The sequence below is a fragment of the Phocoena phocoena genome, chromosome 21 (assembly GCF_963924675.1).
Source record: "Phocoena phocoena chromosome 21, mPhoPho1.1, whole genome shotgun sequence".
Classification (NCBI taxonomy): domain Eukaryota; kingdom Metazoa; phylum Chordata; class Mammalia; order Artiodactyla; family Phocoenidae; genus Phocoena; species Phocoena phocoena.
In genome coordinates this window covers 8,009,702-8,037,209 of record NC_089239.1, presented here as the reverse complement: position 1 = coordinate 8,037,209, position 27,508 = coordinate 8,009,702, and the positions used below count along the sequence as shown (strand labels likewise).

Here is a 27,508-nt window from a genome sequence, read left to right as displayed (position 1 = left end):
TTCCTAGGACAGTGCCTGGCCCATAGTAGGTGCTCAGTAAGGATTTATTGAACAAGCGAGGGAATGATATCCCCCCAAATAAAGGCTTGCATCATTTTTGGTATATCCAGTAATGTCCCAGATTTATATCTAAATATATCTTCTTATCAGGGATAGTCTACGAAGGGATTATTTTCTTTTCAGAACAATAACAAATATGTTCATTGGAACATTTAGCATCTTTTTTCAAAGATCTCAAAAGTCCAGAAACCTGGGAGTTGCACAATTTGTGTCCTACTCTTGATCCACCATTGTCTCCAGCTAACTTTGTTCAAATCACTTAGATATCAACTGCTCAAGAAAGTAAAATCTAGGCTAGAGGCTGCCATTCATAAAATACATGACATTACATGTGAATAAATACAGGCTTACATTAAAAAAAAAGTCACTTAGATCTCAGAACCTCAGTTTTATGGGAATGTAAATTAAAGGACATAAGCTAAATGATGCCTGATTTTGTTCCACACTCTGAAATTCTATGATTCTTAGGATATTTTCTTCCATCTACTCAATTTTTTTTAGCATTTCCTGTGTATAGAACATGTACTGGTTGATAAATAGACAAAATACAAAACCTAACTGCTTACTCAATAGATACAGAAAATAAGGAATCAGGCAGATCTATTGATATTACCCAGGTTTTTATATGTAAATTTATGTGAAAGTTATTCAAAAAGTCAAGTGCTTCCTTGCCATCACCTCCAACATTGACACTTCTGAACTTGTGAATTACACCCTACATAAGCACGGCTCCACGATTCTTTTTTTATCTAGATTACAAAGCCACTGAACTGTCTTTTCATCTCAGATGCTCTACTGAACATACTATACAATTTTTCAACACCATAATTTGATCTGAGAACATCTGCAAAAAATCTGTAGCACATTTTTTCCACTTCTCAGCACTTGACTTCTGAGCCTCTCCATATCAGGCATTCTTGCACAGTTTCTGTGACATATTATTGAGCAAACCACCAGAAACACTTCTGTAGAGCTCCAATAGGACCAGAAAACGAATCTGATTAATGGCATCGTTAACGGAACTTTTGATTACCTGCTCAACCTATGGATCAATCTGTTCTTTTAGAAATAAGAATCTTATGGCATTTCCCCCACTGTTATTCCTTATTTGAAATTCTTCTTATATATAATCAAGATTATCCCATGCATCTATTTATTCCCCCAAATAATCTAAGTTTCTGGAAAGAACTGCAGGCTTTCCCTGTGGTTGGTGTTTCAAAAAGTGAGGAAGTTCAACTAAACATTCAAATTTTACCTCAGTCATGCACACATAAAACCTGATGTGTGCTTTCTCTTGTGGTATTTGTTTATTCTATGCCTATTAGTCTTCCAGGTCTCATTTCCTCTTTTCCCCAGAAATTCAGCAAGAAATGCCACCATGTCCTTTGATTCCTCCCCCGCATTTTCCTCCCTCCTTTGTTACTTGCATCCTAATATTCATTTATTTCCATCTTATTTTCTTATGGATTTCTAGCTATCTGCAACTTTCCTCTATTCTTGGAGGATTTTATTTTTTATTTTCTGGTTCTGACAGTCTGGGTGGCTTGAACAACAGAAACGTATTTCCTCTCAATCCTGGAGGCTAGAAATTCAAGACCACGGTGTCAACAGGGTTGGTTTCTTCTGAGGCTTCTTCACTTGGCTGTAGATGGGCGCCTTCTCTCTATCTCCAGAAGGTCTTCCCATTTTGTGAGTCTGTGTCCTAATCTTTTATTCTTATAAGGATACCAGCTATATTGGATTAGGGCCCATCCACATGGCCTCATTTTACCTTAATCATCACTTTAAGTACCCTTTCTCCAAATACAGTGACATTCTAAGGCACTAGGGGTTGAGATTCAACATATAAATTTTGGGGAAAACAATTCAGCCTATAACCGGTTCCCTCCTTTTTCTTTCCCTTTGGTTATTCAGCTACTGTTTTTCTGTGCTTTCCTATTTTATTTTTTATAATTTTTATTTTTTACTCTGGTCTCTATTCTGTAGACCTATCCCCTTTTCATGCCTCACGGACAATCCTATTCCCATTCATCTCCAAGGCCACTCACTGCCTAGAATCCCAGCAATAACAAACCTTTGTAACTTTTGGTTTTTAGACTAAAGAAAGGACTTAGAAGGTAAGACATGAAAGTGATGTATGCCTACTCCACCCTGAACCAGATGCTGGGAGGTCTTTTCCAGCCAGCCTACTGCCACAGCCAAGAATGAAAAGGGAGGCAAAAGGCCAGGCTGCCAGATTTTATCTTTGTGTTTGTTTCCATGAAGGACTAGAAGGATATTATCAATTTTGTTCACTTCAGACTTGCTGCTGACTCTTCACACTGAATAACTGAGCAGAAATACATCTGCTCTTTCATTGCCACTGTCTTTGCAGAAGGAAATGCTATGATCTTCCCTCATGAAGTACTGCTCAGTGATTGTGTAGCTGCAGAACTCCAGAAAAGCTCTCCTTGCTTTTCTTAGAGGAATGGGGACACCAACATTCAGTCCCTGATTAACCGCTTCCTCTTTCAGTGTCCACCTCCATTCTCTTGCCCCAAGTGTTTGCTGAATCTGAGCCTTCATTTTTATCTCCCAGTCGAGAGTACAAGAGAGATGCTACTACTCTTGGGACATATCCTGCTGTGTTCAGTCAGTTCCGAGTTTCCCAGCAGGCAGAGAAAACGTATACTTAGGGGCACCAAAATGATGTTTGAAAGAGTCTTAGGTTTAATAATGATATTTCCTAAGAAAAACATAAAATGAGAAATCTTTGGGGGGAAATTAGATCTTTATTGGACTTACTTTTATTTTACATCTTGGTATTATTATTTTGTAATTTTTAATTAAATATCTGGGAAGAATGGGTGCAACACAAGCTGCTCAGTGCCATTCTTTCTAATCGTCTTAGCCCAGCTTGTTTTCTATTTAAAGTGCAGTCAGAAATGATTAATTCTTCATTTTAAGAAGCTTGAATACAAAGTGTTTTAAGTGCTCTTGACTGGAGTTAGTTTCCAAAGGCATTGAGTTTGAGTCATTGATGATTCAGAATAATTCAGAATAGTCACTGTTTCTGGGCTTGTAGCATTTTTATTTCATTGTGAATTGTACAAATATTTTTTCAAACTCCCTTAAATTCATACCTATTGATGTCTTGAGGTATTTAGTTCATGGGAACCAATCCAAAATAAATTCTTAGGATGCTTCCCCAAGGATTAAAGCTATAGAGTAACAGCTCAGTCCTTGGCCTGACCCCATCTGGAGGCTTCGGCTCCGTGTAGACACTAGGACATATCCTCCTCCCATCAGGGAGAATTTAAAGAACTCTAGGTTTAGAGTAAAGGAACCATCAAATTAGCCTCTTTGCCCTTCTTGGTCTCAAGGTCCAGTAACTGAGTTCCAGTACTGGTAAACTTTCAACTTCCCAGACCCTCTGGGATTGTAGCCTTTCTCCGACTCTTACCAAAAAAAACTTGCTTTCAACTCCTGAATTACAGTGTCTCTTCACCAACAGAAGCTCATTCAATTTAAATACAACACTGGGGAGGACTTACAGCATATATTAGCTCCGTTTTTTCTACGCATCTTCTACTAGTTCTACTAGTGAGGAAATGAAAGCTCAGTGATTTGCCCCAAATCCCACATCTGCAGCGAAACCTTCTGATTTGGCGTATATTGTTCTAATCTCAGCTCTACTTTTTCTCCCAAACAGACCCCTATACCCTATAGATAGCGTGCTTCCTGTTTTCCGCAAATAATTTGACACCCAATTAAAGTAGAACATTTCTAATGGGATTTAGACACCCAGTGATTATTCAAAGCAAAAATTAGAACTAAGAGTCAAAGCATCTCGTCTGGATGTTGGAGCATAATGCCCTCAGAATCCAACACAGACTCCAGGCTTCCTTGTGGAGAAGAGGAAGCTAGTACTGGCACCTACCTGCCACCTTCTGCCCCACTCTTGCCCTTATTACATCACTTACAAAAGGACAAGGGTGCAAGTCTACTGCCGATTCTTGTCCATGCAAACTGAAGGTGACTTTGGTTTAACTTCCCTTGCATAGCAATTTACAATACTATTTTTGTGTTGAACAATACAAAGATCAGAAAGTAAATACTAGAATAATTTAAGAGTCAACGTTGCATTTACTAGGATTCTGCTTTTAGTTTATCTAAATATTTTCCACCCAAATGAACTTAAAATGACTTGTATACAGTGTATATCCCCATGTCTGTAAGAACCACTTGAATAATGTTGTAATTAATATGCACAGTCACAGAAATGTGTCCCATGAATATAAATACACTCTCCACATAGTGTACCTACATTTATACTTATTCTCTAAAATAAGCGTCAACTGACATAGCCGGAGTGATGTGTACAATCGGTAGCAGAATACTGAGCATGCAAAATGTGCTGAAAAAGACGCGTATGTGGTGGAGCCAGTGTTGAGTATGTAGCAACACGAGTGATGGGAGTCCTCTGTAGTAAAGTCCGCTGGATGGGGCGCATCTTGCTGTGAGAAAAGCTTGCAATGTGTGAACACTGACGTATAACAACTGTAGGAGCAAATGATTTAAATGCGTCTCTACTAAAACCTCCAGAGGTCTATGACTGATTTTTAGTTTTAGTTTTACATCAGAGCAAAGCAAGAACAATTGAAAGAACTTTTTAAGGCAGAACTTCCTTTTTGCTGCTGGATGTGTCACTTGCTGGGAAAAGGGCTAAATGGTCAGAGCACCAGCGTGCTAGCTTTCCTAGCGGGCACGGAGGAAGGAGGAGGATTTATGAGTGGCCTCGGGTCCGGTCTTCTGTAGGATAATACCTGTGACAAGTGGGGAGGGGGTTGGTGCCGATCCTCTCAATGTGGTCGGAAATAGGAACAGGAAACTTGGGGCATTTTCCTCAATTATTTTTATTTTACAGGTGTGCAATTTGAGATCCAGAAAAGCAGTGTAACTGACTTAGGATCGCACAATTAGTGAATGGCAAATCCAGGGCCGTATCTGGAGTTCAGAAGCCTCTGCCTCTACATGTTTGGTGTTTGGAGACAAGGTAGGAGATAAAGATATTCAATTGAAATTCAATACATGAGGCTACAAAGTAATTCACACCCGAAAAGTCTTTTTTTTTTTTTTATACTGACACACTGACCTCCAAAAAATGAGGTAGAAAGTGAGCAGTGATATCCAAGGGACCAATTACCATTAAGAAACCTGTTCTTTCCATCTGCTCCAAGAGCTGTTTGCACCCAGCTTCACATACTTGCAGGCCTTCAATCAATGGTAACAGGCTACTCATCCGTTAACAGTCATAAGGCAGGGGCAGAATTTCTGGGTCTGGAATGATCTGAGAGGCCATCTATCCCATCACAGAAGTCTTCCCTGCAATATTACTAAGAGGTGAGGATCATTTCGCCTCTTTTCTAGAACTTGCAGTGGCAGAAGCTAGCTATACTCTGAAACAGTGCGATCCATCGAATTGTGCTATTTATATGGAAATTGGAGATTAGGACTACAACGTATGGTTGCATCTGCCTCTTGAGTTCGGCGGGACAACGTCTTGTGAGCAAAGAGAGTACTAACCCAATGCCCTCCCCCCAGCTGTTCCATTATACTCAGGTCTCAATGATGGGGACCATTTCTTATTTTTCTTTGTGTCCTTGATATTTAGAATGAATAAAGAGTACCTTGTATCTATCTCCAAATCAGGGCTGTCTCAGTCTTTCACTGGACTTTGCTTTTACGTGGCTATAATTTCCCTACACTATCTTACACTTGTTTTATTGGCATATTCTTGAAATTCCAAATCTTTAGAACTTCAGTTTCCTTATCTAAACTTGAAGTAAAGATGTAAATATATCATAGGTTCAGAGGATTAAATGAGATCACGTATGTATAATACTTAGCAAAGTGCCTGGTACGTTAGCAAGGGCTAGATTATTATTGGTTTACATTCCATTCCCGTGGTGCACGTGCTTTTAAAAGACTGAACTTCTGAAACTAAATCAGGAAACCAATGACATTAAACTAGAAGGACAATACGTGTAAAGTCAAAGAAGAGCATGCATTTTGCTTTAAATTGTGACCCATATCTATCACAGCAAATATTTGTTTCTTTGACATTTTGGGGAACTCACTTCCAGTTCTCAAATTCCATGAATGCCTTTCAAAGACTCAGCACCATTAATTTTAACTAGAAGTGAGGCACGTGGTGTGTGCGTAGATAGCTGGTTTAGTCTTGATCCGTTTTCCACTATAGCTTCTTACGTAAGCTAAATATCTGCCTTATAGAGGAAGCCTGCTCAATGTGGAGTCTAAATATTTCATATCATATTGAAAATCTGTAATCATTGCTCTGGATTTAGTTGGCATTGGGATCAGACCATCATCATCTTCCACATAAAATTCACTTTATTGTAATATTAGGTCATAGGTAATGATTTAAGCTTTTCCTTCATGAGGCTCACTCATCTCCATTCCTCAGAGACCCCATTTGCATCATGTTTTTAAATTCTATGTAGCTTAACATAAAATCACTCTAAAGCTTATTAAAATGGGACCCCAAATATGTTTTCTAGTCCATGAAAACCAGTATCATTGCCACATCCATATGATTCAAAGAATAAGTTTACACCGATCCAGATCGGTTGCAATTATTTGTCAGGCTGAGAGCTATTGATTATTAATGGTAATTGCTTGCATAAGGAATCCCTCCCCAGGTTCTGAATTTTAAATCACAGCACCTCCAGGTTTGCTTGCGGAGGCTATTCCTGGAAATGAAGAAAGAAGGAGGGAGCAGAAGCAGCAGGTCCTTCCCCTGGGAGGCCTTTGGGGAGATGGATGAAATCACAGATAGTCTTTAACCAAATGCCAAGCCTACCTGGCAGACTCCGCACAGCAACTCAGAGGGTCCAGGAGCGAGAGCAATGCATCTTAAACGTACTCCCAGCCGTCGGCCTGTCGGTAACAAATTAGACTTGTCACTTTATCCAAGCAGATTCAGTGAAGACATTACCAGTGTTAATGATCTGTGCTTGCCATGGGAAGAAGAAGCTGGAATCTGAGTCTGGTGGTGCAGGGACAGCTTTCAGTTTCTTTTCATTTCTCTTCTCTTGGCTTCATGGTAGCATCACAAGTGAGGCTTTTCCACCATCATCCTTCACCCAAGTTTGAAAAATGTCAGATGGTATGAAAGTCTGTTACATATTCTGCTCCTCTGTAGACAGGCCAGCACTTACCCACTGTTTACTCCTATGCATGAGTTTGATTTAGGAAGGTCAGGGGAATTAACCTCTAAGAAGAGTATGCCTGTAAACGAAGGGCTTCTTTTACAGGATGCAGTTTCTCCTAGGTTGTCCACGGACACGGAATGTTTTAAGAGGAGAGTATTTTCAACAGGACCCACACTCTCCTGGACTTTGCTTCCACTGAATCCCATTTCTAAAGAAAAGAACTTGAAACTAAAGGACAAGCAGGATCCCAGTGTTACAGTGATGAACTGTCTACACAGAGCATCTCCACCTTTAAGAAGGAAACTTCCTTAATTCATCACCAATAATTAAAGATGTTTCTCTAATGCATAGATGCAGTGCCTTTCATAAGTACTCTTGGCTTTCCTCAAGCATTTTTTTTAAACTTGTTCAGAAAAACAAATGACAGTAAAACAGGATGTCTCTCCACCCCAATCACAACCTTGTATATCGTAGTAGATATGTAAGAGATCATGGAAATCAATCCAACTTAATCTGCTAAGCTCCGGCAATTATTTCAGTGACCCAACCAAAATTGGAAAAAAAAAAAATGTGATGTTGATGGCTCAGGCTGATACTGGTTGAAAATTTAAATTTGCCAAATACTCACAGAGACAGCTAAATATAAGACAGGTTAAATGTTGCATTATATTAAAGGACATAATGAGTTTCAAAGAGAAGACTCTCAGGCTGAGTATATTGAAATTGGACTGTTTATCAACTGAAGTCTTCTGAGTTTATCAATAGCTTCGCACTTGCCTTTGAAAATAAGCAGCCCCTCCCACAACTGGAAGGTCTGGATCCAGTAATCCACACATGAGTTTGTAGAAACCATAATCAAGGATGATTCAGGAGGGAAATCTATTTTATGTTCTCTATACTATGGGCTGTTCATTAACTGTTATGAGTCTTTGGGTTGTGGGAAAAAAATAGATCCATGGGAAAAGAGCACGAATCAAAGGGACAAACACTGCTGTGCTCATTTTCCTGCAGACTTAGAGAGTCAGGTTTGCTTTCAAGACCTGAGTTTGCAGGAGCCTGGTAGCTGGAAGAGCACCAAGAATGAAGGGATAACAAAACCACAAAAGCACAAACAGGCAATTCCAAGGAAGGCGTTCAGAAGCAGCTCTAGTTAATTCTCACCCCTTCTTTAGTCTAAGCCAGCACCTGCCCAGCACCAAGGCAGTGGAGTTGGGTGCTCATCTCTCACTGTAGGCTAACACCTGCTCTGCTTTGATTTTCTGGGCTTTGGAGTGTCCTACTGTGCGTGCACACACACACACACGCACACACGCACACACACACACACACAGTTGAATTTCTACAGGGCAAACTTCAGTTGTTTTTTTTTTTTTCAGGAGATTTTTTCTTTTTTTCCCCCTTTTTCTTTTTGCCCCTTTCTCATCTATATTTCTTCAGCATGTATTTTCCTTCTTAGAGCTGTCATTCCTAACTAGCCATTCTTAGTCAAGAGATAACAAAGTTCTGTGAGGCATCTCCCACTGGGAACCTCGCCTCCATGCAAGCTGGTCTGAATTGCAGGCTGGCTGCATTTTTGATAAGTCCTGAACATAATGTACTATCAACTGGGGATGGAGGAAGCCAGTGGCATTTGGACTGAGAGGCTCAAGGAACATGTTTTTCAGACATAATGGATTTTGCAAAGTCTGCATTGGATTTTGCCTCACAGGTAACCTACTTATTTTTTCCTTTAATTTCCAGGCCTTTGTGGCTACAAGAGGGCCTGAAACCATAGGAGCAAGTGACAATGAAGCCTTTTAAAGTTCAGCTTAAAACCCAAGATGAAAAGAAAAATCTAAATGATGGCAATTCTGTGGAAGGGAGTGGCAGGATATATTTAAGTGATGAAACATAAAAACCTACAACCAAGATTACTGTACCCAGCAAGGATCTCATTCAGATTCAACGGAGAAATTAAAACCTTTACAGACAAGCGAAAGCAAAGAGAATTCAGCACCACCAAACCAGCTTTACAACAAATGCTAAAGGAAATTCTCTAGGCAGGAAACAAAAGAAAGGAAAAGACCTACAATAATAAACCCAAAACAATTAAGAAAATGGTAATAGGAACATACATATCGATAATTACCTTAAATGTAAATGGATTAAATGCTCCCACCAAAAGACACAGGCTTGCTGAATGGATACAGAAACAAGACCCATATATATGCTGTCTACAAGAGACCCACTTCAGACCTAGGGACACATGCAGACTGAAAGTGAGGGGATGGAACAAGATATTCCTTGCAAATGGAAATCAAAAGAAAGCTGGAGTAGCAATTCTCATATCAGACAAAATAGACTTTGAAATAAAGACTACTGCAAGAGACAAAGAAGGACACTACAAAATCATCAAGGTATCAATCCAAGAAGAAGATATAACAATTGTAAATATTTATGCACCCAACATAGGAGCACCTCAATACATAAGGCAAATGCTAACATCCGTAAAAGGGGAAATCGACAGTAAAACAATAATAGCAGGGGACTTTAACACCCTACTTTCACCAATGGACAGATCAACTAAAATGAAAATAAATAAGAAAAAACAAGCTTTAAATGATACATTAAACAAGATGCACTTAATTGATATTTATAGGACATTCCATCCAAAAACAACAGAATACACTTTCTTCTCCAGTGCTCATGGAACATTCTCCAGGATAGATCATATCTTGGGTCACAAATCAAGACTTGGTAAATTTAAGAAGATTGAAATTGTATCAAGTATCTTTTCCAACCACAATGCTATGAGACTAGATATCAATTACAGGAAAAAAAAACTGTAAAAAATACAAACACTTGGAGGCTAAAAGATACACTACTGAATAACCAAGAAATCACTGAAGAAATCAAAGAGGAAATCAAAGAATACCTAGAAAAAAATCACAATGAAAACACGCCAACCCAAAACCTATGGGATGCAGCAAAAGCAGTTCTAAGAGAGAACTTTATATCAATAAAATCCTACCTCAAGAAACAAGAAAAATCTCAAATAAACAACCTAACCTTACACCTAAACCAATTAGAAAAAGAACAAAACCCCAAAGTTAGCAGAAGGAAAGAAATCATAAAGATCAGATCAGAAATAAATGAAAAAGAAATGAAGGAAATGATAGCAAAGATCAATAAAACTAAAAGCTGGTTCTTTGAGAAGATAAACAAAATTGACAAGCCATTAGCCAGACTCATCAAGAAAAAAAGGGAGAACACTCAAATCAACAGAATTAGAAATGAAAGAGGAGAAGTAACAACTGACACTGCAGAAATACAGAGGATCATGAGAGATTACTACAAGCAACTATATGTCAATAAAATGGACAACCTGGAAGAAACAGACAAACTCTTAGAAAAGTACAACCTTCTGAGACTGAACCAGGAAGAAATAGAAAATATAAACACACCAACCACAAGCACTGAAACTGAAACTGTGATTAAAAATCTTCCAACAAACAAAATCCCAGGACCAGATGGCTTCACAGGCAAATTCTGTCAAACATTTAGGGAAGAGCTAACACCTATCCTTCTCAAACTCTTCCAAAATACAGCAGAGGGAGGAACACTCCCAAACTCATTCTGTGAGGCCACCATCACCCTGATACCGAAACCAGACAAAAGATGTCACAAAAAAAGAAAACTACAGGCCAATATCACTGATGAACATAGATGCAAAAATCCTCAGCAAAATACCAGCAAACAGTATCGAACAGCACATTAAAAGGATCATACACCACGATCATGTGGGGTTTATCCCAGGAATGCAAGGATTCTTCAATATATGCAAAATCAAACACTTTTAATCAGTTAAAAGCTGATTCACTTTTTTATACAGCAGCAACTAACACAACAATGTGAAGCAATTATACTCCAATAAAGATGTTAAAAATAAATATTCAATGGATGGCAATTCTGAATTTAGTGAAATATGATTCATTTCGAACATGTACAACTGTGATTAAAATCCAGCAGTAAGCAAAGGATAAACATGAAGTAATGCATGTTGATGTACACATTTGTCAGTTTTTGCTGTGGCAGCAAGCAAACTCAAGATCTCAGCAGTTCATAACACAAACCTGTCTTTCTTACTCGTGGGTCTGTGGATTGGGTATAGCTCTGCTGCGTCCAACAGGGCTTGGATGCGCTCGGTGCCACGTTTGGGTTCAGGTCTGCTCTGTTAGTCCTTACTCTGGGAACCAGGCTCAAGGAGCAGCCACTATTTGGAGTGTGCTGTTCTGGCGATAGAGTGCAGAAGTTCAAGAGGATGAACAAAAAACATGGAATTCCTCTCAAATCCTTCACCTGGAGCTGCGAAGCTGCCCACATTTCATTGTTCCACGCAAGTCAGATAACCAAGCCTAGAGTCGATGGAGCCTGGAAGGTGTGGTACGGTAAATGTATATATATATACATATTGATATTTTGTCCTTGTCCCTGGTTGTTGGCACAGAGCTCCCCAAACTCTTGGATTTTCCTGGAGGTTTTGTATGCTAATGAAATGAATCGCAGGAAAGGAGGTCCTAGGTAGCTTTAGGATGGGGACTGGTTACCAGAAAAATCAGCCATGTGAATACAGAATAAGAACTTTCAGCCCGACCCTCCTCCAGGGAGGGACAAGGGGATGGCCGCTGAGTTCAATCACAGATGTCTAAGGATTTAATCAAGTGTGCCCATGTGACGAAAGCACCATAAGAACGCCTTGGTGGGTTCAAGGAGCTTCCTGGTTGGTGGAACCATTGACATGCTGGGATGGTGGTGTGCCTGGAGAGGGCACGGAAGTTCTGCACCTCCGCCCTCCCACCTTGCCCTACCCATCTCTTCCATTTGGCTGTTCTTGAATTGTATCCTTTATAATAAACCGGTTGCTTAAGTGAAGTGCTTTCCTGAGTTCTGTGAATCATTCTAGCAAATTATGGAACCTGAGCGAGGAGGCTGTTGGAACCCCTGAACTGATAGTCAGCAGGCAGACGTGTGGGTCACTGGGGGCCGCCATTTGCAGCTGACGTCTGAAGTGGGGCCGTCTTGTGGGACAGAGCCCTTAGCCCATGGGGTCTGCACTAACTATGGGTAATCAGTTGTCAGAACTGAATTGTTGGACACCCACTCAGTGTTGAAGAATTGGAGACTTAAAATGACATATTTAGTGTTAGAAAAGGCCACACAGAAGGGTATTCCAATCAAGAGAAAGCAAGCCTAAGGAATGAATAAATACTTATGAACAAATAATACAATTGGCCACAAGGGACTTTGGATCAGGTTTAAATGCATTAAAAATATTTAGCACTATCGAGGATCCTCAAATCCCAATTCCCCAGTCTACTCCCCATCTAACAATATCATCTCCTTTTTTCATAAAAACATCAACATCACTCAGCATTAGCCAGAGGGGGTCCTCTGTTTCCAAGTAAACATTTCATGTAACTTGAAATAATAAAGAAGAATTATGGGGATATATTCTCTGTCCCTAGTGAGGCTTCACGTACCTGAAAGAAGATTCTTCATCTTATATATTTCTTGGGCTGATTTATACAAAGTCTGGTGCATAGTGCCAGGTACCTTTAGCTCACCAGCATCCTATACTTCTAGGTGGCAGAACTTTCACTCCTACCTGTATAATTATAAAGGTATCTACTTAAGGAGTGTTTAAAAGAGTACCCTGAAGAACATCACGTACTTGTTTTCTCAAGCCCTATACACATCTCTGCTTGTCTCCCACTCAAGTTACAGAGGAAAAAAGAAGACAAAGAAATTTAAAACAACCCAAGTTCAACACAGTCTTCGATGCTTCCTTTCCTTAGCTCCTTTTGATCCTCGTGATAGTTCTGTAAAGGGGATGCCGTCACCTCCACATTGACCGCCCCTCCCCAGTTGTCCAGATAGAAACTAAGACTCAGAGACATAAGGGACTTCCCCACAGTGACTCAACTAGCATGGCATAGAACCAACATTTGAACTTAGTCCTGTTCAACAGAAGCTTTTCTCGCTACTCAACATTGTTCCACAGGAAAGGTCCCAGCCTTGAACTCATCTCAAGAAAAGACCAAGGAAGTAATGCTGTCATGTACATCATGAAATCTATCAAATGCATTTGGAGAAGAAAGGGGTAAAGTAAGACTATGTTAACCTGAATAAAGGAAGCTGGTGCTAAATATCTCTGGCATACAGTATGGTTCACAACTAAGGTTTCTTTGCTTCTTTTCCAGAGCCTTCTGTGTACCTTACTATGCACTCTACAAGTATACAAATAACCCCCAAAAGTGGGCAAAAGATCTGAGCAGACAATTCACCAAAGATAAACCGATGGCAAATAAGCACATGAAAAGACATCCAACATCACTAGTCATTAGGAAAATGCAAATTAAAACCACAAAGAGCTAGTACAACACAATCCAACACACATATTAGAATGGCTGAAGTGAAAAAAGAACAGACAATAACAAGCATTGACAAGTATGTAGAGTCCACTGGAACTCTTATACACAGATGCAAAGTAAAATTCTATCACCAAAATTGTACGACCGCTTTGTAAAACAGTTTGCAGTTTTTTTAAATGGTAAACAAACCATATGACTCAAATATTTGACTACTAGATATTTACACAATAAAAATAAAAATACGTGTATATAAAGAGTGTTTATACCCAAATGTTCATAGCAACCTTATTTGTAACAACTGAAACCTGGACAGCTCAAATATCCATCAACAGAATACTTGTTGTATATCCATACAATGGAATACTACTCAGTGATAAAAATGAATGGACTCCACACAAAACAACATGGATGAATCCCAGAATATTTATACTGAGTGAAATAAGCCAGACTCCCCACTCATGTCTTCATTTCACAATGTGAGAGTTATATTAGAAAGCACAGTCTGTTCTGTGTGAAGTTAAATCATTTCTACTAAAGAAAGCTTTTGATAATTCCTAATGAGCCACAGTAATTTAGCATTACTGAGCTCAAGAGTTTGAAGTTTTCTGCCCCCCAACCATCTTCCCTTCTCACCTACCCTGAATGCTGACTGGTACTCAAAAGTTTCTGAATATTTCACTGTTTCTTGGGGAAGTGGAAGAGAAGCTAGGCCAACTCTCAGGTTAAAGAGAATGCACATGCTTTGGCAGTTGGGTCAATTGCCCAGGTATTAAAGAAATAATTATCTTCTCTTCACTTCTTTACGCATGCACCATGGTGTTCTAATATCGTTGCTAGGTAGTTCACCATCAGGGTGTAGAGATTCCTGTTGAGACCCCCAAACCCTGTAGGAAGTGGCCTTGGAAATGTAATAATTTACCAGTTTCTCTTTAGGTTCGAGCCATGGGCAGGTAAAGATGTGTACTGAAAGCACTGGGCCAGGAAAGTCACCAGGAAGATCCCTGTAAGCTGCATCTTAGGTGAGTATGTGCAAGTAACTGTATTTGAAAGTGCGATCAGGGCTGAATGGTGAACTAAAAGACAAGGAGGAAAGTAAAACTCTACAAAGATTAGGCTTGAAGAACACTGGTGCTTTCAACATCACCAAGACTTTTAACTACACGACCCTGGTAACTTTCATCTTCATTATTTAACCTCAAGATCTTTTGCTCTCAACTTTGTCCTGGCTACCTTATACATACTCTCTATATCACAGTGAAGGGACAAAGGGGGGAAAGGGTGAAATTCATGTCATTTTATCTTTATCGGGTATGAAGTTTACTGCTTTTTGACACTTTCTTAGCGATGCTTTGAATGGAAGTTAAAAGAGAAGGTTGAATTCAGGTTGGATCAAATGGGATCCTTGTCCTGGTATCTACAAATAATCAAACAAAATGCAACTTCAATCAAGGCAGGGAAACTATCTGGTTCACCATTGAATCCCCAGGACCTAGAACATGTTGACCAACGGACCACGCTGTACTTTAAAGAGAAACAGAGACAAAATTCTATTTTACATGCTGTGAAATAGTTATCCATCCACCTCTATTTCAGAAATAGGAGAAATAAGATATAGACTATAAGTGATTTTACAAAGAACAAAAAGCTAAAAAGTCACAGAGCCAATATTTTTATAAGGAAAACTTTTATAGAAGTATAACAAGTATACAAAAATGCCCACCCATCATTAAGTATCTAGCTGGATGAATTTCACAGATTGAATACATTTATGTGACTGTCACCCAAACCAAAAAAATTTTAAAAACACCTGCACCCCAGAAGCCTTTCTCAGCAAATACTTTTCCACCAATTAACCATTATTCTAACAACCAGTATCATAGATTACTTTTCCTTACTTTTGAACTTCATATAAATGAAATGATATAGTATGTTTTTTTAAGACCAATTTCTTTCACTCATCATCACGTGTGTGAGATTCATACATGTTGTACGTGCAAGTTTGTTCACTATGCTTGTTGTCTCATATTCTAAATATATCACCATTAATTTATCTGCCTTACTGCTGATGGACATTTAGATTTTTTGCAGTTTGAGGCTATTACAAATAGTGCTACAATGAATGTTCATGAGCATGTGTTTATCTCCTGGGTATGTAACTAGGTGTGGAGACGTTGGGTCCTGGGATACACACGTATACTCAGCTTTAGTAGGTATTGCCAAAAAGATTCCTAAAATGATTGTTCCAATTTACACTTCTACCAGAAGTGAGAATTCTAATTGTTTCACATTCTTGTTAACACTTAAAATGTTCATTTTAGCAATTATGGTGAGTGTGCTATGGTACTTCTTTGTAGTTTTAATTTGCATATTCCTGATGACTCATGAAGTTGAGTACCTTCAGATATATTTATTGGCCATGTGGATAACCCCTTTGTGAATTGCCTCTTCAAGACCATTCCCTATTTTTTTCTACTGAACTTTCTTTCTTATTGATTTGTCTAGCATCTTTATATATTCTGGATGTGAATCTTTTGATGAATTTATGTATTGCAAATATCTCTCTCCACTCTGTGACTTGCCTTTTTATTTTCAAACATATATTTGACAAGTAAAGGTCTTAATTTTAATAGGTTTTCTTCTATAAATCAATTATTTTATGATTAGTACTTTTTTGGTCCTATTTAAGAAATTTTTGCCTAGTCTATTGTATATTGGTTTTCTACTTCATTAATTTCTACTCTCACATTCATTGTTTCATTTTTTCTATTTTATTTAGGTTTATTAAACTGTCTTTTCCCTAACATCTTGATTTTGAGTCTCAGATAATTAATTTTTAGCCTTTCTTAAAAAAAAGTATACATATACTATGAATTACACTCTAAAGAACATCTTTAGTTTCATTCCACAAGTCTTGGTATGTTGTATTTTTATTGTCATCCACACAGAAGGATTTAAATCCAGAATTTCTAATCTTAATCCAGAATTCTTTCAACTCAAGTGTACTACTCTTTTATTTCTTTGGCATACATAAATGAATGGTTTTCAAACTTCTATGTGAAAAACTTAGATACCAAAAGGAATACAATTGCCATTTTTAGTTTGCATATTCTGTGCCACTAAGTGGTCAAGGTTTTTCTTTATTTATATTTTTATATTTAACACTAACAATACCTTGGGGGTATGTACTGTTATCTCCTCTCTACAAATGGAGAAACATGTTCAAGGAGATTAAGGAGTTGCGTCCATCTAACATGTAGTGGAACCAGGATTTGAAGATATCCAGGATAAACTTCGCTACCTCTAAGGTCTGTGTTCCTTTTCTTTCATGCTTTCCTACTCCATGCTCCTTCTACACACAGATCATGCATTCGATTCCTGGAATCTAAGAATTATAGCTAGAATGAGCAAAGTGTATCAGACCCTTATATTTTGCAGGTAAGAAAACTACGTTCCAGGGAAGCTGTATGGCTCATCCATCCAGATTTCTAGCACAATGATTTTTCTGCCCTTACAAACTGCTTCACAGCTCACCTTTCAGGATAAGTCAACAGTGCCACACCATCAACGATACTTACATAAGCAGTCAGTTCACTTGGCCGCAAAACTTGAAAGGTAAATTTGTCAGTACAAAAAAAAATACAGAACCCTGATACTAGTCCCCATTACACACTTAAAAATATTTTCGTAACTTCTTTAAAAGTTTTCTTGCCTCTCACTGGTTGTCACTGAGGGGAGTAAACACGGAGAACAGAGAATGAGAGCTCCCAAGTTGTCAGCAAGAGTACTTCCTGGGCATGCTCCAAACTGTCATCTGGGTTTAAAATTGACTTTGGGAACAGAGTTCCGGTGTGTGGATTCTATTAAGGCTGACTGATAAAATTCCATCTGCTCGTGTTTTGTGTGTGTGTGTGTGTGTGTGTGTGTGTGTGTGTGTTTATCTCTTGGCCTCTGGCACTTTTAGCAGCTTACCCCCTTGCTCACCAGGGAATTCTACTAAGGGTACCCAGTGCTTTGATACGGGGTCCCTGTGGGCTGTGATAGGAAAAAGATTGTACCTGCATGGTTTAATTTCTCTTCACTATCCAGACTCCCTGCCAGAGAGAATCTCTGTCACATAGTCTAAAGGCAGAGATAAAGCCCATGAGAAAAACTATAAGCTGTAATACTCTATTCTGAGAAAAGACATCATTCCCATGAATGCCTTGTAGCTTTTGCTGAAAGACAAAAAATGTTACTGCTCTACAGTAAGGAGAAATGAGAACTCCTATTCCCAAGGGAGAGAAAATACATCTCCATGTATGACAAGTAGTTAACATTCTGGATTGCATCTTCCTGGGCTCTTATCATGATGTGAATTTGTTTTCTATTCACTGGCTTGAATAGTAACAAAATCATACTGAAATGTGAATGAAGCACCAGCTACACATTTTATTACAACTTCCATGGTAATCTGACTGGGGGGGAAAGTTTAGGAGAGAACAAAAGCAGAGAGCAGTTAATCAACTCTAGTATTTGTACCCTACATTGGAAAGCCAATCTGTTTATTAGTAACAAGCCAAATGCTTCTTGAAATGAATAATTTTTTAAAGCTTTGCCCACATTATACAATCGGAGTTTACGTAAAGTTCCTAAAGTGCTAACAAGTACTAACTTGCTGACAAGACTGTTTACCATCCCTTTTGGATGAAACATAAAATGAAGTCTTGGCCACAAGGCTCATAAAAACTAACTTATGCCTGTTTTTCCCCCCCAGGAGTAGATGTACTAGTTGTGAGGTTCTGGATAAACCTACTTCAGATTTATTCTTCATATTAAACTGCTCTGAGACAAGACTCATAGTTCTTATAAACCTAGTATAGCACATAAGTTTAGGTGAGTTTGAAGGTGTGCACTGACAATGTATGTACTGGGGACTTTTAAGACTTACGAGATGATAACAAAACTCCTTCTTGAAGTGAACTCTAGCATTTCAAGTGGAAATGGGAGATGTTATTAATTATTTTTAATATTTTATATACATGATTTCCTCAGGCGATGGCCTGACTGTTAGAGAGCTGCTCATTTTTATCATGGGGCTAACTGCTTTTAAGAAGTGGAGATACATGTTTACTCACTGCTAGATTAGATGCTTACCAATCCTTACTTGGAAAAGGAAAATATTCGATACATGACAAAGCCTAGAAATGAGGGCACTGGATGAGAGAAATGAACATTCCTAATGTTTCTTCTAAGGATATATCAGAGTCAACATGTCCTAAGGAACTGTAATAAGACCTCTGTATACTGGTGAGGAATATAAGCAAATACTGCATATTTATTTAATATTGTGTGGCAATAACAAAAATCATAATTTCAAGTATTATTCTCCTTAACGTATTCAGTTTTTTAAAAACTGGGTGCTGAAAGGGATACCAAATAATGTAAGGAAGTGAGAACATATTATGTTAGGAAAGTCAATACATTTACTGGAAAAACAACACTTTTAAGTTGTTGGCATGAAAAAGGTCAATCCTGAGGGAACCTGAGTGATGGTGGCATCGGGCTGCATGAAACATAAGGAGGGATGAGGTTGTAACACAGGTAATGGAGAGAAGAGCAGAGAGAGAGAGAACAGAGGGAGAGAGAGAGACAGAGAAAGAACAGAGGGGGAGAGAGGTAGAGAGAAGAGAGAGAGAAGAGAGAGACAGAGAGAGGAGAGGAGAGAGACAGAGAAAGAACAGAGGGGGAGAGAGGGAGAGAGAAGAGAGAGAGAAGAGAGAGACAGAGAGAGGAGAGGAGAGAGAGAAAGACAGAGAGAGAGAAAGGGAGGAGAGAGAAGAGAGAGAGAGACAGAGACAGAGAGACACAGAAAACTGGGGAAAGGACAGGAATAGTAGAGGACTTCAAATGACAGTCAGCCCTGCTATTGGAATTTGGACAGCTTCACAGATACGCATGATGGCAGGGCGGGATACAGCTGACATTTGGACCATGTGTGTGCAGTGTAACAGCATTGTACAATTTTGTGGAGATCTCTCTCTCTCTCTCTCTCTCTCTCTATATATAAATATATATATATACACACACTCTCATATATATATACACACACTCTCATATATATATACACACACTCTCATATATATATACACACACTCTCATATATATATATATACATTATATAATCCCTTCACAAATATATATGAAGGGATTACATACATAAGGAAATTACATATATATATATGTTAAGGAATTATATCAAATATTGATATTTTTTGTCTCTCTGGATGACAGTGTTATATGAGATTTTCATTTCTATATTGATCCATTCTTTATTTTCCAAATTTTCTATAATAAATATTTATTATTTTAAAATACATAACTATAATTTTCGTAACAAAGTCTAAAGTTATTGAGTATCTGTAGCTAACTTCTGAAAAGGTAAGAACGTGAACACACTTAAATTACATTTAAATCAAGTATCTCGCCTCCCTGCATCTTGCTAGGTACTGCTAATTTTTAATGAAAATAGTAATTTTTACCAGTTAACCAAATTTATGATTCTATTTTATTTATGTCGTTGTCACTGTTATTTCTTGCATTCTTGCTTTTTTTCCTCAGCATTTCCTTTCCTTCATGCTGAAGTATTACTTTTAAAATATCTTTCAGAGAGAGATTATGAATGAATGGTTAACTTTCTTAATCTTTGTCTATTTGAAAATGTCTTCACTTTACCCCTTATTTTTTAAATGGTAAGTTATAGGTGGGTATAAAATTCTGAGTTGTCGAGCATGTTTCCTTCAAACTAGAAAGATACTACATTGTCTTCTGCCTTTTATTATACTGTTGAGAAAACTGTCAGTCTACTTTTTTTGTTTTTAGTTAGAAATCTGCCATTTCTGGTAGGAATTTTTTAAATTTCCACATTTAAAATATTTCAGATATATCACACATTCAGAAAGGTGCATTAAATATTTATACCTTGTTTAAGGAAGGTAAGTACCCATATAACTACTATCTCAGCCAACCCATAAAATATCACCAGCATCTTAGAAGCTAATGATGTGTCCGGTCCCAATCCCCGTCTCTTCTCTTCTCTCGAGAAGTAACCAATATCTTGACATTTAAGATTGTCACGTTTTGAGGGTTTTTTTAATTAGAGGAGTTTTACCAGGGGTATTATACCTCTAAACAGTATAGTATAGTTTTACCTATTTATGGAAAACATAATTAAATACCACCAAATAGACCAAGACCCCCTCCATCTCCGTTAAGAAGAGAGCCAATTCCCTCTCTTTTCATTCAGTTTTCTGGTAGCTTTTCAACAGGCCCTCTTTCCTTGGTGGTCTGCAGTTTCACTGCATTGTGTCTACAGATTATGTTTCTTCATCCTTCTCATCATACAGACCGCAATTTCAACCTGAAACTCATCTGATTTTAATATGGAAAATCCTTACCCATTATGTCTCCAAATATGATTTCTTGGGAAGCTCCTCTATCCTTTTATTATTAAAATTTTTTCATATATATGTTGGTGTCTCAACATTTGTGCCCCATGCCTCTTAAGTATGCAGTATGTATTTTTGAAAATCTCTGTCTCTCCACATATTCTACATAATTCCCTAAGTACTACCTCTCAGTTTACTAGTTTTATGCCTGTGTTCAGTCTAGAGTTTAACTAGTTTTTAAAAAAATATGTACTTCAGTAACTACATTTCTAATTTTTCTACTTGTTCTTGTTTCATGCCTGTGTTTTTTTCTTTTCCATTGATACTCACTATACAGTTAACTCCCTGATTATGTGAACATTTATAGAAATTTCTTAGAATGTTTTATTTGTTTAATATCATCTAGAGAACATTTAGGTTCTGGTTATTGACATTTCGTATTTTTTCTTAGCGTGAATTGTTTACTTGTGTTTGGGATTGTGGTTTGCGGCTACATGTGGAGGGGAGAATATCTCCTTTTTACTCTTCACTTACGCCTACTCTCTAGTTGGCAGTCTCTGTCTTTACTCAGTTTCTTCCAAGCTCTCAGCTCAGAACTTAGTCTTATATTAGTGATCTTAAGATATCATAGATCTCATAACTGTGCCCATGGGTGGTTTGTCTCGAATTTGGTCTTAAGTCTACATCTATGTCCTTTCATCCCCTCTCTAAAGATACAGCCTCATGGAAGTCACAGATTCTGGTAACTATCCGCAGTAGCTTTTCCCAGCTTCCTTTCACAAATGAGTTTGGGGAAAGGAACACTACTTCCCTAGTTCCTAGTTTCAATTGGCAATTTTGTGCTTTAACCATTACTTTTAAGTGTTTGGATTCCTAGAGATGCTTTTTTTTTTTTTAACATCTTTATTGGAGTATAATTGCTTTACAATGGTGTGTTAGTTTCTGCTTTATAACAAAGTGAATCAGCTATACGTATACATATATCCCCGTATCTCTTCCCTCTTGCGTCTCTCTCCCTCCCACCCTCTCTATCCCACTCCTCTAAGTGGTCACAAAGCACCGAGCTGATCTCCCTGTGCTATGTGGCTGCTTCCCACTAGCTATCTATTTTACATTTGGTAGTGTATATATGTCCATGCCACTCTCTCATTTAGTCCCAGCTTCCCCTTCCCCCTCCCCATGTCCTCAAGTCCATTCTCTACATCTGGAGACACTTATTTCTGAAAATCATGTATTACTTTTATAAAATAATAATAATACTATGATTTTGTTTCAAACACCACTGAATGTGGGATGCATTGGCCAATGGTAGTGCAAGTCAATTTTAGGATAACCTAAGTACAGAAAGATGATATCAGGACCTTGAGAACAATTTCAGAGATGAAAGTGTCCACAGTTATCATGGGTTCAACTTCTTCATTTCAAAACAGTAGGACTGAGACCTAGGGAAACTGTGAATTGCTTCTCCAACATTTAGATCCCAAGCATGTGGGAAAGCCGGACAGAGTGAGATTTTATTCTTTATTCACCAAGGCAAAGTCTATGATAAGACTTCTTTAAGATGAGCTGTTCTGCCTCTTGGAAATGCTGCCCAAGGGCCAAGGGAAATCGTCTGCACTACAGAAGGCAGAAACAAAGAAATCAAATTGTTCTAATCTGCGCCACCATACAAACTGCGAGGCTGGAGGAGCGAGGTCAATCAATATGTGTATTATTGCATTTAGTCCTGGCTGGAACACTGTTACAGACAAGCCTTAATTCAGGTTGCTGCTCCTCCTATCTGCAAAAGTCGGCCAGGTCCTCTGTGTTGAATTCTTATTGGTAAGTCTTTCCCCCTGCTGGAAAGTGTCAGCATTCTGTGTATGGACAAGGCTATTCACATCTATATATTGATTCCAGCATCCAAGTGAGAACCCTTTTCAAGTGACAAGGTCAAATTAACTTAAAATACACACACTGAAAGTATGTAGTAACTGGAAAAAAATATGAAGATCTTGCTAAACACTCTGGGTTTCTGATCCACTTCAATAAGGAAAAAGTTACTGATAGGAATAATAGAACTTTCCAAAAAGTAAATTACTTAATAGATTTAGATTTCTTCTCCTCCAATCCAGTAACTAAATGTAATATTAAAATCTTAATAATGCTTTCTGGGTTTTACATAACTTATTCTCACTAAGACTATGGGAATTAGTTATTGTAATAGCTACTGTGGTCCCCACTCAGATCTCCTTGTCAGGACCCATCACCCACTCCGCAGCCACAGGGGAGTATTAGTTCTGGCTGCTCATGGCTGCGCTCCTCTTGCGGCATTGGCCTTGACCTCAGGGAGCTTCCACACCTAAGATTTTGCTTCCTTCCAGAATGTGGCCTGTGGCCACCTCCAAAGAGCATCCATGCTATTCATCTGGCAAATGCTTTATTTTTCCTCTTTATCAGAAAAGAGGTTCAGAAACAGATCTTGCTCCCCTGGGATTGACTGACCACAGAATACATTCACACTGCCAGTTGTCATCCCTTCCACCCTCCAAATGGCCCTGGACTATCTGGCCTTTTCACAGAATACTACATTGGTCCATTCTATTGATATAATGTTAATTGATCAAAGAGGGACAAAAAATGGCAATGACATTGGGGGCCTCGGTAAGAATGGGCTTCAGAGGATGGAAAGTAAACCCTGTGAACACTAAGGGCTCCCCTGTTAGTAATGTTATTAGGGACTTGGTGGTCTGGGTTGTGCTAGGATATTCTCTCCAAAGTAGAAGAAGTGGTACCTTCTATCACTAAAAAGGAAACACAATGCCTGTTAGATATCTTCAGGTTCTGAAGCCAGCGTATTCCCACTTGGGAATACTGCTCCTAACCACGATGGGAACCTAGCAGACCCACTACGAGCCAGGCCTGGGTCAAGATTCCACATATTATCTGAACCACTCTAATGGGGGGCAGGATAACTTTGTACCCCAGATATCAATGTCAGCGTGGACCCAGTATCTAACAGTTCTTGAAAGGCCTACGTGCTATTTCTCTTTCCTCTGCATACATTTACCTGAGAACATGGTGGTAGGTCCCTCCGGGGAAGATTGGGTAATCCCTAAGGTATGTTCTTGCCAGTGTTGAGAATCCTTCATCTCGACCCACCTCTTCTCCATTAAATGGATTCTGGGCCCAAGAACTGGCTCACATCTGGAAACTAAGCAAGGATGCTGACCACTTAGCATCATATGGGGTAGCTTTCCTCAGCCTCCTGAGCATCTATTCTTGACTTATTTGTTGTATAAAATAGGTATTGTTCTTGGTGGCTGCCTGTCTATCTTGCCCCCAAGAATACCGTGTCCTAGTAACCATTTTCAGAACTCCCTACAGGCCAGGCCTCTCTGCTACTGCTCAGACCTTGAAACTGATTACAATAATTGTGCCCACTTGACTGGACTCTACTAAGTGCAGCCACCTGGACTCCACAACATCAGATCCTATTATCCCATTGCTATCAAGGAGCCCAGCTGTGTAACATCTCCTGCTCTTCTTCCCTGGCCTGCAGAAGGCAGAGTAGCACTCAGCTTTCCATGAGATTTTTGCCCAATTCTCCAGTGTATTCCTTCTTGCTTTGGGAACTGTAGTGTCTTTCAGACACTCTAGAATGCAGTTGGCCTTCCTCCAACATGCTCATTTCTCTGGGCATTTTGATCCCTCCTTCCACTGTGTGCCATGGAAGTTCTAGTATTTCACTTTAACTTAGTGTGGGCCTTAGCTTTCTCCAAGCTTTCAGGAGCATCCTATCAGGATATCCTCCTATGGTCCTCACCAGGGCATTAACTACTATGTGTCCATGTCTATAAATTCTTCATAAAATCAGATAACTCTTAAGTCTGCTCCTCTGATATAGTACCTACTGTGGGTGGCAGTCCCACATGTATGCCCCGTGCTCTTGCCAACGAAATCCTTAGCTCCTTCAGTGTATAGGCCCTTTCCTCCCTTACAGTGTCCACTTCCTGGGCAGATATCTTACGACTTGATCCTAGTTATTCTACCTCTGCCAACGAGGGCTATCAAGGGGCATGACGGGAGATTTTAAGGGGGAGGGGGTGTTGCCATGAAAGACAAAGGTCTCTGTACAGTCTTCAAACAAATGGGGAGCACTAGTCTTCAGCTGAGGGAAGTGAGTCACTTCTGCAGTCTCGGAGATTTCGAGGCAGTCTGAGGAGTCAAGATTTTCTCTTTCTTATTGAAGTACAGCTGATGTACCTATTATCTTAGTTCCAGGCTTACAGGCACATTGCAGGTTGCTTCTCTTCCTGTCCAGTAATGCTTTTTCACTTCCTAAAAGGTATGAATTCCAGGTGTTACTTCCCAGTGAACCTTCAGCATTCAACTGCCCATCTCACAGATTGTCTCCAGGGATCCCAATCTAAAAAGTTATTATCTTTCTCATTTATACAGTGAGGCTTGCCAGAGTCCCAGGGGGTAGTTAGCAGAGCCAGACCACTTATCCAATTTTGTTAACATCAACTCTACTCATATCCTGGTCTACCACAACGCTAGCATTTGCCCCCCGCCCTGCATTCTAGCACTATACCTAAGGATAGGATTGAATTTCCCGTTGGCTTTTCTTTGGGCTGTGATGGCACCAAGAGAAGACATTACCTTGACAGATGGAGTAATATGCCCTTCAGAGTAACTAATAACTAACTAAATAACTAACTACTTAGCAGAACACTCAAGAAACCTTTCTGCAATGGCATGAGCCATTCCATATTGATGCATGAAGTCACCATCTTTCTTAATACCTACTGGTATCCCACAGAGGCTGAACACCCAGTTTAAATCCTCAAAGCCTTTCCTAACTGTTCAGGTCACATTTTTCGTTCTCCTTTAACACAGTCATCACGTCCTCAGTGGTAAGATAAAGTGCCAAGTGTCATTTTTTAGTAGATTCTTGGCGGGGGAAAGGTTTCAGGTCATGTTCAAATTTTGACTCCACTCGTTATTAGCTATGACCTCTTGACAACTTGAGCATGTAATAAGTTCTCTGTGTCTCGCTCACCTCATCACCCATGATCAATCCTGACATCATAAATAGGGGGATATCAAGCCCCTGACACGCCCCCTAAAGTGCTGTACTATGATGTATAACTTCCACAACAAATAACTGTTGTCAAAAATAATTAACCTGCCCATCGATCCATGTGGTGATGTCCTGCTCTCCCAGGCCGGACGAGGAACGGACGTTCATGGCCAACAGGGCCGCTCTTCGTCCTGTCCGCCGTGGAAGGCGGGGTGTGGCATCCGGCCGGACTCTCGGTCTCCCGCCCCTGCCTCACGGCGTGGAAGGGGCCGGGGTCCTCTGAGCAGCAGGCACTCTCGCTTCTCAACTCCTCTTCAAGTGCCTCGCAAGCGGCCCTCCCCGCGGTGGTGGGCGGGGCGGGGCGGGGCGGGGCGGGCCCGCCGCCGCCTGCGCGCCCCCGTTGGTGCGGGAGCGTGTCCGCCCCAGGCAGTGCCCCTGCACAGTCGCCCCTCTGGTGCCGGGGGCTGAGCGGTGCCTTCGTGCTCTCGGGAGCCCGCTGCGGTGAGCAGCTCCCTTGTGGGGTCGAGACGGTAAGGGAGGCGCGCCTGTCGCTCTTGCGGGGCGGGTGCCGCCTCACCGCGGCCGTCCTCGCCGCGTGCCGCGGGGACTGGCTTGGCCAGGCGCGCGCCGCTTGTCCCTCCTTCGCCGGGTTGCACGCGGGCGTTGGAGCGACCGCGGCGGCCTGGCGACGCGAAGCGGGCCGTCCGGCTTTCCGGACAACCTCTGACCCCGCCCCCGATCCCGGGGCGGACGGAGGAGCCTGAGGCTGCGCAGGCTTTGCCCGGCCCTGACCGTGAACGCGCACGTGGGCCCCACGCTTACCCATGACGCCCCTCGCTCACGCCCGGCCGGAACTGCTTTGGACGGTGTGTATTTTTTAATATCACACGCTTTGAGTATTATTGGGAACATTTTAATGTGAATTTGATATTAGATGCTATTAAGGAAATATTTCTATATTTTGGTGCTATAGTGGTATTGTGAATGGTTATTTCAGGAACTATGCACAGGCTCCGGGCGCGCAGGCTCAGCGGCCATGGCTCACGGGCCCAACCGCTCTGCGGCATGTGGGATCCTCCCTGACCGGGGCGCGAACCTGTGTCCCCTGCATCGGCGGGCGGACTCTCAACCACAGCGCCACCAGGGAAGCCCTATGCTTTTTTTTTTGAGATGTAACCTAAGGAGTTTGGGGTCAAGTGTCATGATATCTGTAATTTGGTTTTAAAAACCTAGAGCAAAATAGCTAAAGGCAAAATGTTAACAAATTATTAAATCTAGGTGATAGGTACATGGATGTTCAGTACATTATGCTGTCAACCTTTTTACATGTTTAAA

At 40.0% G+C, this 27,508-nt stretch overlaps 1 pseudogene; it reads right to left on the bottom strand.

The window, feature by feature from the left end:
- The window catches only part of LOC136141922 (dnaJ homolog subfamily C member 14 pseudogene), a 32,353-nt pseudogene extending 5,354 nt beyond the window's left edge, over positions 1-26,999 (bottom strand).
- Between the last annotated feature and the right edge of the window lie 509 nt (positions 27,000-27,508).